At 45.2% G+C, this 18147-nt stretch overlaps 1 protein-coding gene and 1 non-coding gene across 2 annotated transcripts in view; both read left to right on the top strand.

Moving 5' to 3' along the window:
• Positions 1–18147, top strand: part of LOC126153585 (protein Wnt-11b-2-like) — a 270520-nt gene that overhangs the window by 240928 nt on the left and 11445 nt on the right. The gene's annotated exons all lie outside the window — the stretch shown is intronic.
• Trnat-agu (transfer RNA threonine (anticodon AGU)) lies at positions 6729–6803 on the top strand. Its single transcript has one exon. It is a non-coding gene; the product is annotated as a tRNA-Thr (tRNA).

The raw sequence follows: 18147 nt of genomic DNA on the forward strand, positions 1-18147 counted from the left end.
AGAGCTCAAATCAGATTCATTGTAATTAATTCTGTAATTACGAGTTCCACGAGTTTCTGTCATAAACAAACTATTATTTCGATCATTTGGTCAAAACGAGATTATTATGTAAAATTTGAACCTCAAAATTTATTTCAGCATTGTGTACAGTACTCCACAATATGTTAGAATCAAAATTCCTATTGTAATTAACGAGATATTAATTATTTTGTATCAAGTATTGTTAGCCACATGTCTCACGCAGAATTTCTCTACCAAATTTGAAAAGCAATTTTAGAAATAATATTTGCTATAATCAATCATTTATATCTTCAAAATTGTAACTGTAGTTCCTTATGAAACAACCGGTTTTACCTGCACCTCAATTGATGTGACTTGGTTGAACAATACTTTAAAAGAACTTGTATTGTTAAGAAAGTAGTGTGCCTAAGAGCTCGAGAGTGGCAGTAGAGTGACAGTAGGGATGCAGCTGTTTTCAGTTGGTTCGAGTGCATGATCTGTGAAGTCAGTTCAAGTTTTGCAGTGTACGAATGTTCTGGAACAATATGAACATCAACACGAAATGCAAACTATGTGTTGGTGCAAATTATTTAAAATCTGTGTACCAATTAGGTTCCTTTCGGAGTATGCCGATGCATTAGCTACATACTTAACAATCATATACAACCGTTCGCTCGACGAAAGATCCGTACCCAAAGTTGCACAGGACACACCGATATTCAAGAAAGGTAGTAGGAGTAATCCACTAAATTACAGGCCCATATCGTTAACGTCGATATGCAGCAGGATTTTGGAACTTATATTGTGTTCGAACATTATGAATTACCTCGAAGAAAACGGTCTACTGACACACAGTCAACATGGGTTTAGAAAACATCTTTGTTGTGAAGCACAACTAGCTCTTTATTCACATGAAGTGACAAGGGATTTCAGATCGATTCTGTATTTCTGGATTTCCGGAAGGCTTTTGACACTGTATCACACAAGCGGCTCGTAGTGAAACTGCGAGCTTATGGAATATCATCTCAGTCTCAATTATGTGACTGGATTTGTGATTTCCTGTCAGAGAGGTCACAGTTCGTAGTAATTGACGGAAAGTCATCGAGTAAAACAGAAGTGATTTCTGGCGTTCCCCAAGGTAGTGTTATAGGCCCGTTGCTGATCCTTATCTATATAAACGATTTGGGAGACAATCTGAGCAGCCGTCTTAGATTGTTTGCAGATGACGCTATCGTTTGTCGACTAATAAAGTCATCAGAAGATCAAAACAAACTGCAAAACGATTTAGAAAAGACATCTGAATGGTGGGAAAATTGGCAGTCGATTCTAAATAACGAAAAGTGTGAGGTCATCCACATGAGTGCTAAAAGGAACTCGTTTAATATCGGTTACACGATAAATCAGTCTAATGTAAAAGCCGTAAATTCAACTAAATACCTAGGTATTACAATTACGAACAACTTAAAATGGAAGGAACACATAGAAAATGTTGTGGGGAAGGCTAACCAAGACTGCGTTTTATTGGCAGGACACTTAGAATATGCAACAGGTCTACTAAGGAGACTGCCTACACTAGTCCGTCCTCTTTCAGAATACTGCTGCGCGGTGTGGGATCCTTACCAGATAAGACTGACGGGGTGCCGCGCGGGACTAGCCGAGCGGTCTCAGGCGTCGAAGTCATGGACTGTGCGGCTGGTCCCGACGGAGGTTCGAGTCCTCCCTCGGGCATGGGTGTGTGTGTTTGTCCTTAGGATAATTTAGGTTAAGTAGCGTGTCAGCTTAGGGACTGGTGACCTTAGCAGTTAAGTCCCTTAAGATTTCACACATATTTGAACATTTTGAACTGACGGGGTACACCGAAAAAGTTCAAAGAAAGGCAGCACGTTTTGAATCGCGAAATATGGGAGACAGAGAGTCACAGAAGTGATACAGGAATTGAGCTGGACATCATTAAAAGAAAGGCGTTTTTCGTTGCGACGGAATCTTCTCACGAAATTCCAATCACCAACTTTCTCCTCCGAATGCGAAAATATTTTGTCACACCGACCTACATAGGGAGAAACGATCACCACGATAAAATAAGGGAAATCAGAGCTCTTACGGAAAGATACAGGTGTTCATTCTTTCCGCGCGCTATACGAGATTGGAATAATAGAGAATTGTGAAGGTGGTTCGATGAACCCTCTGCCAGGCACTTAAATGTGATTTGCAGAGTATCTATGTAGATATAGATGTAATGTAGACTCCTGGGATTTCTCCAGCGAAGCACTTTATATTATACACCCCAATTAACACCGAATTGGTGGAGACAAAGCAATAAGATAAGTATACACTCCAAGCATTTCATTAAACTTACAGACTCGTAATGTACAAGTATGTCAACCGGACATTTTTAGCTAGAACCTGGCAAAAAGTGTGTATTAGAACGTCTACGTCCCATCACAGAATGTGTAAGTCGGAGGTTTTTCCGCTCTGTAAAGCAGGTTATGCGGCGATGTATAACAAATCTTACGATAGAGTTTTGGAGTACACTATTCAGTTCACATTACTAAATATGGGGCTCCCTATCAGATGACTCCAACATGTTCCCGTGTTGACCCATCGACTTCGTCAGTTATAACTTCAGTGGGCACTAGATAATCGACATTGGACCATGGATGTATAGAAACGCCTCACTTGGTCGGATTAATCGCGTTTCTTGTTACACGTGGTCAATAGTCCTGTCCGAATACGGCGGACGACTACTCTAAACATGCATTGAGCCACAGAAACAGGTTGGAGGTGGCAGTACTATGCTATGGGAGGTATTCACCTGGGCTTCCATGGGACCTGTGTTACCACGGCAGCTATGGACTATGTGAACATTTTCTGCGGACCACATGCATCCCGTCTTAAAGCCTTCCCCGACAGCAATGCCATCGTCCAGAAGGATAATTTTCCGTGTCATGTTGCCATATCGAGATACAGTGGTCTGAACAGTACGATAGTGAAACGTTGATGATTTGGCCTCCCCAACTCGCCTGAGCTGGACCATATGCAACATAACAGGGACGCCATCGGGCTCCAGCTCCTTGCCACAAACCACCCGCCCGTGATTTACGGGACTCACGTGGCTTGTGCGAACATATATGGTGCCACATATCTCCGGAAACCTAGACATCTCTTGTTGAAGCGTACCGTACATAATCACTGGAACAGTGGGTTAGAAATATGGACCAACACGCTGTTAAGTAGGTGGTTATAATGTTTTGGCTGATAAGGGTATGGTTGCTTGAACACGACCTCCAACCAATCGCCGGGGGCTGTGGCCGAGCGGTTCTAGGCTCTTCAGTCCGGAACCGCGCTGCTGCTACGGTCGCAGGTTCGAATCCTGCCTCGGGCATGGATGTGTGTGATGTCCTTAGGTTAGTTAGGTTTAAGTAGTTCTAAGTCTAGGGGACTGATGACCTCAGATGTTAAGTCCCATAGTTTTTAGAGCCATTTGAACCATTTAGAATTCCAACCATTCTCTGTGAGTTATCGGAGCATACGGATACATCCCTACTACCTACGGTGTGTCATGGAGTCCATTTTACGATGTGTCACTGCCGTTATCATGGCAAAAGAAGATGATGAATGCTACTAAGTATCTGTACTACATTTGTTCTTGAGTATCTACCACGATCAGAGTATAATGTATTTCTACTGTGAGTAACTGTGAAAAGTATTTTCCTCTGATTATTGGCACTTGAAAAATTAGTCGATATTATAACCAAAACTTCTAGAAGTTGCGGTACATCATCACAATGAAATGGACTCGTTTGTTGCTTTCATAGCCTGTAAAATATGGGAAAAAATTTCGCAGTCTCTTTAAGAGGAAGAGAGGCAGAAAGACTCGATTACTGCAAGTAATTGATGGTGTAGATAACTGGTTATGCTGCCCAGAAATAAATGGCGTGCAACGTGCCCATCTGGGTAAGTGAAATAAGGCTGTCTGCTGTGCTCAAAATACGGCGATGGAGCGTGTCGTTAATATAAGGATACAATATTACGGCTGTTGCGCAGACGACTAATCTAGCCTCAGCTCTCTCTTCGTAATGAGCTCTTAGCATCTGTCGCCATAATCTGGCCGGAATATAAATTACCCAGGCGCAGCTGTCCTCCGCTTCTTCGATTTTCGCCAGTAGTTCCGCTTGGCTGAAAACCGAACTTCTCAGCTCTGTGGCAGTGTTCGCGCTTCACCCACCTCCTCAGCTGAGAGGTCAATGTATCTTACTGTCATGCGCAAACACCGGCACTGTCTAGGGCTTTTCACTCGGCGGAAGCACTGAAATGGGAACCCTCTCTGGCTTGTGAAGATAGGTGAGGAACTGCTAAGCTGACCACGCACACCCTTCTACCGTCCAGAGACGACGTAGACAGGTGAGGCAAAACCTTACATATATCTGCTTAATAGCGTGCTGGTCCAATGTATAGACGGGAGCGAATGGTGTATTAAAAACTATAATGAAAATGAAATGAATCTGGGCGGAACACAGATGGTTGATTGCACATTCTTTGCTGGATTCCATGAGATAAGAAAGCACCAAGAGACGATGTAATTGGAAGTGGGTATATGACGTTCGACAACATGCTGAAGCAAAGTGGATGTGAACAGCACAATGCTTGGGGAAGCCTGTACGACGCTTAGATCCAGAAGATACAGCAAATTGGGAATTTGTGATAAGGTCTTATGGGACCAAACTGCTGAGGTCATCGGTCCCTAGGCTTACACACTAATTAAACTAACTTACGCTAAGGACAACACAAAACAACCATGCCCGAAGGAGGACTCGAACTTCCGACGGGGACAGCCGCCCGGACCGTGACAAGACTCCCTAGACCGCGCGGCTACCCCGCGCGGCCAAGACACAGCACATAACAGGTTACAGTTTGTCGCCAAATCTAAACGGGCTATACTCGTCAGCGAAGAGTGAGAAAGCTTTGGCAAGCCCCATTTATTAACATGTAACAAATTTCACTCACATAGACACAGAGCTAGTAAAAATAGCTGGGTCATCTTTGTTAAATCCGAACGCAACTCCCCATTATACCTCACCCAAGTGCGAAACTTTGTGTAATACTGAGTATGTTCAGCCCAGTTGTCAATCGTGTGATTATATGTATATTGAAGGTGGAGGGGAGGAGAAAGGAAAGGAAAAGGAAGAGGATTACTGATGTCAGCTGCATCGGGAATCAGCGGCGATGAGTGACAGTGTTTACCAGACTGTAATTTGAGCCCGGGATCTCCTGTATACTTCCGGACGTGTCCGAAAGGACAGACACCACGCATTCATACACTTAAACGCCAAAGAAACTGTTATAGCATGCGTATTGAAACACAGAAATATGTAAACAGGCAGAGTACCGCGCTGAGGTCGGCAACGCCTATACAAGACAACAAGTGTCTGGCGCAGTTGTTAGATCGGTTACTGCTGCTACAATGGCAGATTATCAAGATTTAAGTGAATTTGAACGTCGCGTGATAATCGGCACACGAGCCATAGGACACAGTATCTCCGAGGCAGCGAAAAAGTGGGGATTTTCCCGTACGACCATTTCACGAGTGTCCTGAGAATATCAGGAATCCGGTAAAACATCAAATCTCCGTCATCGCTGCCGCCGGAAAAAGATCCTGCAAGAACGGGACCAACGACGACTGAAGAGAATCGTTCAACGTGACAGAAATGCAACCCTTCCGCAGATTGCTGCAGATTTCAATGCTGGGGTATCAACAAGTGTCAGCGTGTGAACCCTTTAACGAAACATCATCGATATAGGTTTTCGGAGCCGAAGGCCCACTCGTGTACCCTTGATGACTGCGCGACAAGAAGTTTTAAGCCTCGTCTGGGCCCGTCAACACCGACATTGGACTGTTGATGACTGGAAACAAGTTGCCTGGTCGGACGAGCCTCGTTTCAAATTGTATCGAGCGGATGGACGTGTACGGATATGGAGACAATCTCATGAATCCATGGACCCTGCATCCCAGCAGGGGGCTGTGCAAGCTGGTGGAGGCTCTGTAATGGTGTGGGGCGTGTGCAGTTGGAACGATATGGGACCCTGTTATGTCTAGATACGTCTCTGACAGCTGACACATATGTAAGGATCCTGTCTGATCACCTGCATCCATTCACGTCCATTGTGCATTCCGCCAGACTTGGGCAATTCCAGCAGGACAATGGGACACCCAATACGTCCATAATTACTTCAGAGTTACTCCAGGAACACTGTTCTGAGTTTAAACTTTTCCACTGTCCACCAAACTTGCCAGACGTGAACATTATTGAGCACATCTAGGGTGTCTTGCATCGTGCTCTTCAAAAGAGATCTCCACTCCCTCGCACTCCTACAGATTTATGGACAGCCCTGTAGGATTCATGGTGTCACTTTCCTCCAGCACTACTTCCGACATTAGTCGAGTCCATGCCACGTCGTTTTACGGCACTTCTGCGTGCTCGCGGGTGCCTACACAATATTAGGCAGGTGTACCAGTTTATTTAGCTCTTCAGTGTATACTTGATTTACCTAGATGACCATGGATCCACCTTCTTCAGTGCAGATGCACAAGTACGTCCGACCTCCTGCAGCAATCTCAGAGTAGTGAGAATGGAGGAAATGGACAGGGACTGCAGAAGGTGGCGCTCGGTGGGAGCGTGTGTCGGCCGTGAGGCGTTCCGACGTAGTTCTCCCAGTTGCACTGACACTGTGTCCCGGATGGCGCAATGGTTAACGCACCTGCCTAGTCATCAGGAGATCCCGGGTTCGAATCCCGGTCCGGTACATGTTTCTACTCGTCGCGCCTGATTCCGCGTAATTTCACGATGCAGCTAACATCAGTAATCACTTCCCTTTCCTTTTCTTTCTCCCCGCCCCCCCCCCCCTCCACCTTCAATTTACTTACAATGTATCACAGCTGCGGATCCCGAATGGTGTCTGTTCTTTAGGACATGTCCCAAAGGACAGACACCACGCATTCATATAATCGTGTGATTATTGCCACACGTTTCGGGACCATATTATACCATTTTCAAGTGCTAAAATTTTTTTATGCCATTATGCCCTGTCACAATTTAGAAACAAGCTGCACACATGCATTGTCAACAGAAAACATAAAATATCACAAGCCGGCGCGTCCACCGTTTCTGAGGTACAGTTGCACCATGGTTTATGGTTTGAGTTGCCACTGCATGTGTGCAGCTTGTTTTTAAGTTGTGATAAGGCCTAATGGTATACAAAAAAATTTAAACGCTTGGAAATGGGCTGAATATCCTCAATATTGCTTGAATAACAGTTGTATGACGGCTTCACATCAGAAATCTTAGAGTATTGTTGTTGTCAACTATGTTCAAAAATCTGAGAGTGTTTAAAGGGCAAAAACTAATATGGAATGCAAGCTAGTAGACAGTAATTGCAGGGCATGGTGATGGAGCTCTGCAGCATCCTTGTGTGGTCTAGCAGTAGTAGCATGAGAAGACACACGACCACCCACTACATTGAATGCAAGGAGAAAGTGTGACTTGTACGGACAACGCTGCCTGCTGGACTCACGTAGCGCTGCATGAAGCATCTTTTTCGAACTGCAGCCGAGATAGAAACACCGCAAGCAACTTGAAGGTGTGTGGCGGGGAGTACCTCTGGTGCCGTAATCAACCTCCACCTTCTATCTTTTTCTGATTCATTTGAAATGGCGCGTGAAATGAAGCACTTCGAGTAACTCTCCGTATGAGCTTCAGTATCTACAATTTTCCTGACATGGTCATTTCACGAGATGTAAGCTCACTGGAACAAATATTAGTCACTTCCTTAAAATAGCACACTGGTCGCTTTTGAGAGGTTTAGATTATTTAGAATTGCTACCAGATGGTCATGATAATGAAGTGGTGAGTGTGTGCCACTCCTTTGTCTGGGGGAGGATAGTATGATGGATCCACGTGGAGACTTGACAGAATGGCAGAAAGGAGTTCTTTTGCTTGGACGTAGACATCACCACACCACTGACTGAGTGACTGGTTCATTCACTCGATCATTGATTCATTTAGTCATCATGTACTGTAGATCCATCAAGGAGGAGGACCTTCAGGGATGCGAATGAAGTTACGTAGTTCGGTGGTCTATCAACACGGACTGTCCAGCCCTCTACAAGGAATGGTGTACCACTACCACCCATGTAACACAGGGTAAGAACAGGGTCGTAAAAAGATCCTGACAGGCCGGAAACGAGTGTAACGACTTGTCAGTGGAAATTAGTTTCAAATCCGACACTTATTGCTGCTGTCTGTGGCTGCAGGTTCATCTCAGCAACTACCTGGATATTGTGAAGGGAACTGCATACAGTCGACATTTGGAGCTGGCTACGTCAAAAAACATGCCTTTGATCACAAAGACACAGAAACTGCACGTCTTCAGTGGCAAAATGGATAGTACCTGATGGCATGTAGTGTGCCCCAGTTTCGCCTTTCTTCAGATGATACTCAGATTCAGATGTTCAGATGTATGTGGATTCCTATGGGACCAAACTGCTGAGGTCATCGGTCTCTAGACTTACACACCACTTAAACTACACATGCCCGAGGGAGGACTCTAACCTCCAGCAGGAGGGGCAGAACAGATGATGCTAGGAATCGAGAATGTTGACGTCCCCATAGGGCGTTTAACCCCCTGTGTGTGAAGGATGTATTTCAAGCTGATGATGGTGTTTTTCGTACTCTCACTTGGGTCCACTCACTCTGGTTAACCGTGGACAAGAACCAGGATATACAGGGCGAACTTTGATAAAACCGACGATCTGCAGGGACGGATTCCTGATTGGAAATAGAGGAAAAAAGTCCTATGAATGTGTGTCTGGAAATGGACGGTGTGCATGCAACGAAAAGAAATCGTCCCGGAATATAGTACAGAGCTGCATCGCATCCACGTCAGAGCAGATGTTCAAATTGGCCCCTGTGGAATGCAATGCACGCGCTCACATGACGCATCATGGATTGCCACACTCTTTCGCACTTTGCGGCCTCTCCCGGAATAACATCACAGGTATCGTTAACGCAAAGTCGAAAGGACTGCACATTAGGAAATGGTTCAGCATACACAACGCTCCGGGTCCTGTCGAACGTCCGGGGAAGACGTTGTTAGGGCGTCGGCGAACTGTAATGCGGAATAGGAATGGTGCTCCGCCATCCAGAAACCACACAGCCTGTCGCAAGCAGCCCAGGAAGACTATTCCGCAGGAAGTTCAGGTACTTTCCTCCGTCGAGGAGTTGTGAAATAATAACCGGTCCAAGTATATAGTAGCCAAGCTTCCCTGCCGACACATCGACGCTGAACTGCTGCTGGTGAGATGTTTCAATCATTCCCCTAGGATTGTCTGTAGCCCACAGCCGACAATTATGCAGACTGATGATGCCAGTTTTGGTAAAGGTTGCTTTGTCGGTAAAAAGGACTGATGATAGGAACCCCATAATTGTGATCGTACTGTGGCCTGCACCATGTTGGCGTGCCACATACTGGAGCTTGTTCTAGGGTTCGTCTCATATCCTATAGAACCCAGTCATCCAAATCTGGTGTACGAACAGTCCGTCGCATCCCTGCACGTTCGTCTGTCCAAAAAGAGCCATAATCACCCAAACGACCAAAAATGGCTTGAAATGTTGTGTATTGTGGTTGGTGTCTGTGACGGTACTTGTTTTGGTATAGCTCTGCTGCATCTCGATTGTTTCCATCTGCTTGGCCGTACACAACCACCACCTCGGCTTGTTCCACACATGAATACCGGACCAGTGCCTCCAATGAGCTCTCGCTTGACGCCACTGAAGTCGCCAATAGCGGTGATTTGCGGTCAGTGGAACGTACGCTACAGAGGCGTCTGGCTCGGAGCTGTTCTTGAAGTAACGGATTTGTCACAGTTCTTTGTGTCACTGTGATGACAACTGAGCTCAAATTGCTGCCGTCGATACGTACGAAGCGCCAGACGCATGCATCGAGCTTTATGGTCTTCCCTCTTGGTAGTACCACGTGGCCGTTCAGAACTCTGTCTTCTTGCGACTTTCTCGTTATCACCATTTCCAGCAATCTCGTACAGTGGCTGCATTCCTGCCCAGTCTTTCTGCAGTATCGCACAAAGAACATCCAGCTTCCCGTAGCCAGATTACACGACCTCATTCATACTCAGTGAGGTGTTCGTAAAGGCGTCTGTCTCGTGTTAAAGGCGTTCTTGACTAGCATCAACTCACCATGTCCAGTCTCAAATGTAACTAACGCTCACGACCGTTACAACTTGTACTTGAGGCAAACATGATTTGCAGCTCATGGTGGCACTACTAGCGCCACTCTTCGCGACTGGTTCGAAATCTGAATAGACATCATCTTTAAGATGTACGTACATCAAAAAAAGTTTTGCATCACCCCAGTTCTCAGAACTCCTGAAGATAGACATTGACTGTGGATATTGTATCACAGACACAGATCCAGACCCTTTGACTGTTCATAGATGTCACTAAACACGCCCAATTATGTAAACAACCATGCGTGAGCAACGTCTATTAGACGGAGGGAGCCCGACAGCCGATCAGTTCCAGTTATTCCACCAGGAAGGAGGTACACAGCTCGTCTTGTCTGTAGTTCAACCATGCCTCGACGTTCAATACCGCGGTTCGATCGCGTCCGCATTGTTACTTTGTGCCAGGAAGGGCTCTCAACAAGGGAAGTGTCCAGGAGTCATGGAGTGAACCAAAGCGCTGTTGTTCAGACATGGAGGAGTTACAGAGAGACAGGAACTGTAGATGACATGCCTCGCTCAGGCCGCCCAAGAGCTACTACTGAAACAGGTGACCACTACCTGTGGATTATGGCCGGATGAACACAGACAGGAAAGCCACCATGTTGAATAATGTTTTCCGTGTGGCCACAGGACGTCGTGTTACGACTCAAACTGTGCACAGTAAGGTGCATAATGCGCAACTCTCTCCCGATGTCTATGGCGAGGTCCATCTTTTCAACCACATCACCATGCAACGCGGTACAGGTGGGCCCAACAACATGCCGAATGGACCGCTCAGGATTTGCATCACATTCTCTTCGCCGATGAGTGTCGCATATGCCTTCAACCAGAAAACTGTTCGGGACGTGTTTGGAGGCAAGCCGGTGAGGCTGAACGCCTTATACACACTGTCCAGCGAGTGCAGTAAGGTCAAGGTTCCCTGCTGTTTTGGGGTGGCATTATGTGAGGCCGACGTACGTCGCTGGTGGTCGTGGAAAGCGCCGTAAAGGGTGTACGATATGTGAATGCCATCCTCCGACCGATAGTGCAACTGTGTCGGCAGCATATTGGCGAGGCATTCGTCTTCATGGACTGACAATTCGCGCTCCCATCGTGCACATCTTGTGAATGACTTCCTTCAGGATAACGACATCGCTCGACTACAGTGGCCATCATGTTCTTCAGACGTGAACTCTAACGAACATGCCTGGGATAGATTGAAAAGGGCTGTTTATGGAGACGAGACCCACCAAGCACTCTGAGGGATCTACGCCGAATCGCCGTCGAGGAGTGCGACAATCTGGACCAACAGTGCCTTGATGAACTTGTGGATAGTATGCTCACGACGAATACAGGCATGCATCAATGCAAGAGGACGTGCTACTGGGTATTAGAGGTGCCGGTGTGTACCGCAATCTGGACCACCTCCTCTGAAGGTCTCGCTGTAGGGTGGTACAATATGCAATGTGTGCTTTTCATGAACAATAGAAAGGGCGGAATTGATGTTTATCTTGATCTCTATTCCAATTTTCTGTACAGGTTCCGGAACTCTCGGAACCGAGGTGATGCAAAACTTTTATTTTTATGTGTGTAGAAACACACAAGCTTTCGTTTATGTTGCACAACTCCTCCCTTTTCCTGCGATTTTTGTCCCCCAGTGTATTTCAGCTAATATTTTAGACATATATTCCTTCTACATGTATTATATGAAGAATCCTTCCTGGTGCTTGGTTTTTTTTTTCTTTTTTTTTTGTCTGGCTGTGCATTTACGGTACGAGGCGACTTGAGGCAGACACGCCACGGTGGTCAAGAGGCGCTCGTGAGGCGCTGGCCGCCAGGGCGGAGCACTGTTTGGCTTCGTGCCCTGGGCAGATCGCGGCGGCGCGAGAGACCACTGAAGAGGTGGCTCGGAGGCGGGAATGCATATCTGAACATGCCGTGCGCACACACGGGCGGTGGGGCAGCCTCTCTGGCGCGCTGTGCAAACGACTCGGTCCGTGAACCGGAGCAGCGGCGGCCGCGCAGGTGTTTGCCGGCGACCAACTCCCTGGGACAACACGGCTCGCCGTTTCGCAACGCGTGGCCACACGGCCCCGGTGAAGAGCGCTCAGCGCCACCTACTAATATACCCGTCGCTCTTCTAGCCAGCTAATGGAGGCCGTCCTCAGCGAAAGCGAAGAATAAATTGCACCACCTTTCGAATGGATTTGGCTCTCAGCACTATGGGACTTAACTTTTGAGGTCGTCAGTCGCCTAGAACTTCGAACTAACTAAACCTAACTAACCTAAGGACATCACACACATCCGTGCCCGAGGCAGGATTCCAACCTGCGACCGTAGCGGTCGCGCGGTTCCAGACTGTAGCGCCTAGAACCGCTCGGCCACTCCGGCCAGCTCGAATGGAATGAACAGTCTAGTGAGTACAGATGATGGATTGAGGGTAAATCGAAGAAAGGTGGGAGTATACAGCAGTAGCAAAATGGCTCTGAGCACTATGAGACTTAACATCTGAGGTCATCTGTCCCCTAGAACTTAGAACTACTGAAACCTAACTACCCTAAACACATCACACAGATCCATGCCCGAGACAGGATTCGAACCTGCGACCGCAGCGGTCGTGCGGTTCCAGACTGAAGCGTCTACAACCGCTCGGCCACTGTGGCCGGCACAGCAGTAGCAGAAATGAGATTAGAGCTGAACTACACGTTAAAACTGGTGACCAAGAAGTAGGCAAAGCAGCTCACGTCGGATGAAGCAAGGACAGGATTGTCAGAAGTTTCCCCAAGTAAATTCTCTGATATTTCCCTCATTTCCAGACACGTTTTTGCATTTTCCCTGACAAAGTTTGAGATCTCAAAAATATGTGAGCAAAAACCTTTAGTATTAACATCAACATCTTTTCTAATGAACTTCTTTCAGACGAAGAAAACAAGCCAAATTGTATATGTATTTCATTAAGACTACTGTTGTTATTTTATTTCAATGAAACGAAACACATTAGGTGACAAAAATACGCATCTCCTTGGAGTCGCAATACAGATTTAAAATACCTTCCCTTTTTTCAGACGCATTCGGGAGAACGACAGTTCAATCCCGCGTCCGGCCATCATGATTTAGGTTTTCCGTGATTTCCCTAAATCGCTCCAGGCAAATGCCGGATGGTTCCTTTGAAAGGGCACGGCCGACTTCCTTCCCTGTCCTTTCCTAATCCGATGAGCTCACTGTCTTGTCTCCTTCCCCAAACAATTCAACCCAACCCCTTTTTTCAGAAATAACCTCAGAAATATAGTACGCCTCTTGAAATAAGTGTGTAAGGCAGTGAAGAGTTGTGTAAACTAACACTGTAGGCAACCGCCAACAAAATGTTGCTTCTACTATGTTCGTTATTGTCGGTTATTACCTGTTGTGTTATGTCTATTGTTTTACAGGTATTGTGTGATTTTTCTTTCGAGAAATATATGATTACGTAGCTTACAAACCGCCAGCGACTGCCACTATTTTCTTCTTCTTATCGTCCATACTTTCTAATATATAAACTACTTTCGAAGTGCCAAAATTGTAACATATTCAGATTTAGTGTAACCTCCCAACAGATAAAATATATAATTCACATTTTAGCGTAACCTACCAACAGATAAATTTCCTAACTTACCAACAGTTTATTTTCCCGAAACCTCACAATAATAACGTGACTAAACTCTCAATAAAATTGTGGCTCACTTATAACTTTACAATAATTATCTAACTGTGAATCTAAGCAGGTAAATTTGGACGTCAGCAGTGCTGCGTCATTGCCCTGAAAGATCATTCTGAATAAATTGAAAATTCTTACCTCAATAAAGTCGCCGGATGACGCATATATATCTGCTCCTGTAAGAGATTTTTCTGGCACAGCCCAGTGCAATGCTGGCCGATAGATTTGTCATATATAAAAAAAACCTGATTTTTCTTTACAATAATTGGCATGACCATGGATTAGAGAAATTAGTAAATTCTTTAAACTGAGATGAATGATTGTCAAAAAGTTAATTTTTGTAAGAAAGATTATTATCAAGAATTTTTTTAAAACATTTACATGGGACTTGATACAACAATACTACTGCTTTTACCTTGTACTACATTGCTCAGCCACCGCCATGGCTCCCCACGACCGGCCCAGCCAACTCGACACACACGACTGCTCGCTACTACTACTCCTACTGCCACACAGTTCCTACTGCATACAACACTGCTCTCTGGTCTGAGATTCTCTTATAGCTTACATATCGCAGGCAGCGCGTGTGCAATCCATAGAAATTACATCTGCTCGAGTGCGCTAGCAAAAAATTCCTTAGTCATGGACCTCTTACAAAATGTACTACAGTAAGTAAGTCTACAAAACGCCGCACTGTACAATGTACTCGTGTTGAGACAGCTGCAGTTCCTGAAATCTATCGCTCCTGGTCTCTGGCCTGCCGAAAAGCACCACAGTCCTGGGCGCATGGATAAACCACGAAAGCCCACCGCATTAGGCCACACACAGAAAGACCCGACTGCGGACTGATCGGTGCGACTAGATCCGGCGGGCAGGGCCTGCACATCAGAGGGAACCAAATGGCTTCAGATCGGCAGGCCCGACCCGTTAGAGTTGCCCGCAGAAATGGCCTTCGGTTTTGGCCCGTCGCGGAAATCCACTCGTGTGGCCAGCTATTCACGTGTCACAGACACCACTTTGATGATATGAGGCCGCGGTGATCAATCCACGCGACAGATAACTTGCGCGGATACTCCGAGAATCAATACTAATGAGGATAGGCAACAACTCGCCGTAAAGATGATAGCTGAACCGCAGACACACACGTAGAAAAGACAATCACACTCTCAGAACTAATTTTTTTCGGCCATATCATTTGTCAGGAAACGAAAGCACGCACACACATTCGGACAATCACTCGCACACAACTCGGGCACACATACCCGCCGTCTCCAGCCGCTGTGTCTACAGCCTCTGAGAATCAGATCCAAACAAACCACTCCTCACGCCTCTCTCCCTCTCGTCGGCAGGCCAGGCTAGCGGGAAGAAGTGTAGCAGCAATGACTGAAAGCTGAGGGCAGTGGTAGGAAGGGGAGAAGCAGCAGGAATAAGAGAGCAGCGAAGTAGCGCACGTACTCAGCTGCACCCAGCCAGCGATGATGCATGATATCTCAGTAAACAAACCATTTCATCTACTGAGACAAAAAATTAGGTTTTTCCAGTGTTTTTTTTTCAAATTTCCCTGATTTCCCTGACACTTTTAAATTCCCTGATTTCCAGAAATTGTGGCAACCCTGAAAGCAGACTAGCATAGCTTAAGACGACTTTCCTCGCCAAAGGTCTACTATTATCAGACATAGTCCTTAATTTGAGGGTCCGAAGCTCGTGGTCGTGCGGTAGCGTTCTCGCTTCCCGCGCCCGGGTTCCCGGTTTCAATTCCCGGCGGGGTCAGGGATTTTGTCTGCCTCGTGATGACTGGGTGTTGTGTGATGTCCTTAGGTTAGTTAGGTTTAAGTAGTTCTAAGATCTAGGGGACTGATGACCATAGATGTTAAGTCCCATAGTGCTCAGAGCCATTTGAAGCTTAATTTGAGGAAAAAATTTCTGAGTACGCACACTGGAGCACAGCATTGCCCAGAAGTGAGTCAAAGACTGTGGGAAAACCGGAAGAGTAAACAATCGAAGCATCTGAGAAGTGGTGCTTCAGAAGGATGTTGAAAATTAGACTGATAAGATAGTATATGAGGAGGTTCTCCCCACAATCTGCAAGGAAAGGAACATACGGAGGACACTGACAAGAAGAAGGAACAGGATCAGTGGCGACTCTTAAGTATACAAGCTGGGTGTTCACAAATTTTTAAATTCATATAAATATAAGAGTGTGAAATTAATAGCATCTCATGTGCAACAGTTACGCTTATCAAAGTACTTATACAACTTCAGCCGCAAGCAATAATAGTAGTAGTAATAATAATAATAATAATAATAATAATAATAATAATAATAACCCCGTGGAGGCCCGGGAAAAGAATAGGCCTCCGGTATGTTCTGCCAGTCGTAAAAGGCGACGAAAAGAACAAACCACTAATAGGGCTAACCCCCCTTTTAGTGTGATTACTTGGTTCAGGACAGAAGTAAAGAAGCCTCGGACAAGCGCCGTCATGGTCGGGAACGACGCTTGAACCCTATGCCCGCCCACAATGGTAAAATGGCTCTGAGCACTATGGGACTCAACTGCTGTGGTCATAAGTCCCCTAGAACTTAGAACTACTTAAACCTAACTAACCTAAGGACATCACACAACACCCAGCCATCACGAGGCAGAGAAAATCCCTGACGCCGCCGGGAATCGAACCCGGGAACCCGGGCGTGGGAAGCGAGAACGCTACCGCACGACCACGAGATGCGGGCCCACAATGGTAACGACACTGCTAGCCAACTGGAAAATGATTTAAATCCAAATAGAGGTGTTTTGCAGGATATGCTTCCTGCAACCACCCTAGAAGGAAAACAAAGACAGAGGATGAGATGGTCAGATGAAGTTAATCGACACCTCATGTTCTGTTATTACCAAGCAACAAACCTAGGAACCAACACAACTGGATACAAATCACAAGTATACACAACATTTATTACCAGATACCCGGAATTAAAATTTTTAACAGAACAACGACTAGCTGATCAGATCCGTGTAATAATAAAAAATAACAGGATACCCCAGTCAGAATTAGGAAACATCAAACAACAAGTACAACAAATACTGGAACAAAATAATGTGCAATTAGAAGAAGAAGAAAATACAGTAATGACTCAAACATCCCAGAGAAAACAAACAAAGAACAAAACGCGTCAATTAAACAATCAGAGGAAAACGAAATCTTAAGACAGCCACCAGAACAAGCACAAATAGAACATGAAGTGGCATACATGTTAGATATAGAAGAAAAATTTCAGTTGACATATATAGAATACAAAGACACAAATACAGACATTAGACCATTCTTGCATAGACCACCAAATAACCCACAAGTCGAAACAACAATAACAACTATCAATACAATCATACACAACAAAATAAATGAAAATACAACTATGGAAGAGTTACAATTACTGGCTTATGTAGGAGCACTCACTACACTAAATATACACACCAGGCAGAGATCAGAACCAACCAACACACAGAAGAAACCCACAAAACCAGCATGGCAACACAGGCTACAGATCAGAATAAAAAACTAAGAAAAGACATCGGACAGCTAACACAATTTATAAGAAATGAAATGTCAGAAAAAAAACGAAAAAGGTTAGATAAAATCTGACAACAAGAAGCGATAGAGCAATTAGATGAAAAGAAGCAGAAATTACAAGCATTGGCCAAACGACTTAGAAGATACAAAAAAAAAGTGAAAATAAAAGGAAACAAAACCAAACATTCAACACAAACCAAAAGAAATTTTACCAAACAATAGATAACACACACATTAAAATAGACAATCCACCAAACATAACAGACATGGAACACTTCTGGAGCAACATATGGTCAAACCCGGTACAACATAACAGGCATGCACGGTGGATACAAGCAGAAACAGACTCATACAAGATGATACCACAAATGCCTGAAGTGATAATTTTGCAACATGAAGTCACCCAAGCAATTAATTCTACGCACAATTGGAAAGCCCCTGGAAATGATAAAATAGCAAATTTCTGGCTAAAGAAGTTCACCTCAACACATTCACATCTAACTAAATTATTTAACAGTTACATTGCAGACGCATACACATTCCCTGATACACTTACACATGGAATAACTTATCTGAAACCTAAAGATCAAGCAGACACAGCAAACCCAGCTAAA

The sequence above is a fragment of the Schistocerca cancellata genome, chromosome 2 (assembly GCF_023864275.1).
Source record: "Schistocerca cancellata isolate TAMUIC-IGC-003103 chromosome 2, iqSchCanc2.1, whole genome shotgun sequence".
Classification (NCBI taxonomy): Eukaryota; Metazoa; Arthropoda; class Insecta; order Orthoptera; family Acrididae; genus Schistocerca; species Schistocerca cancellata.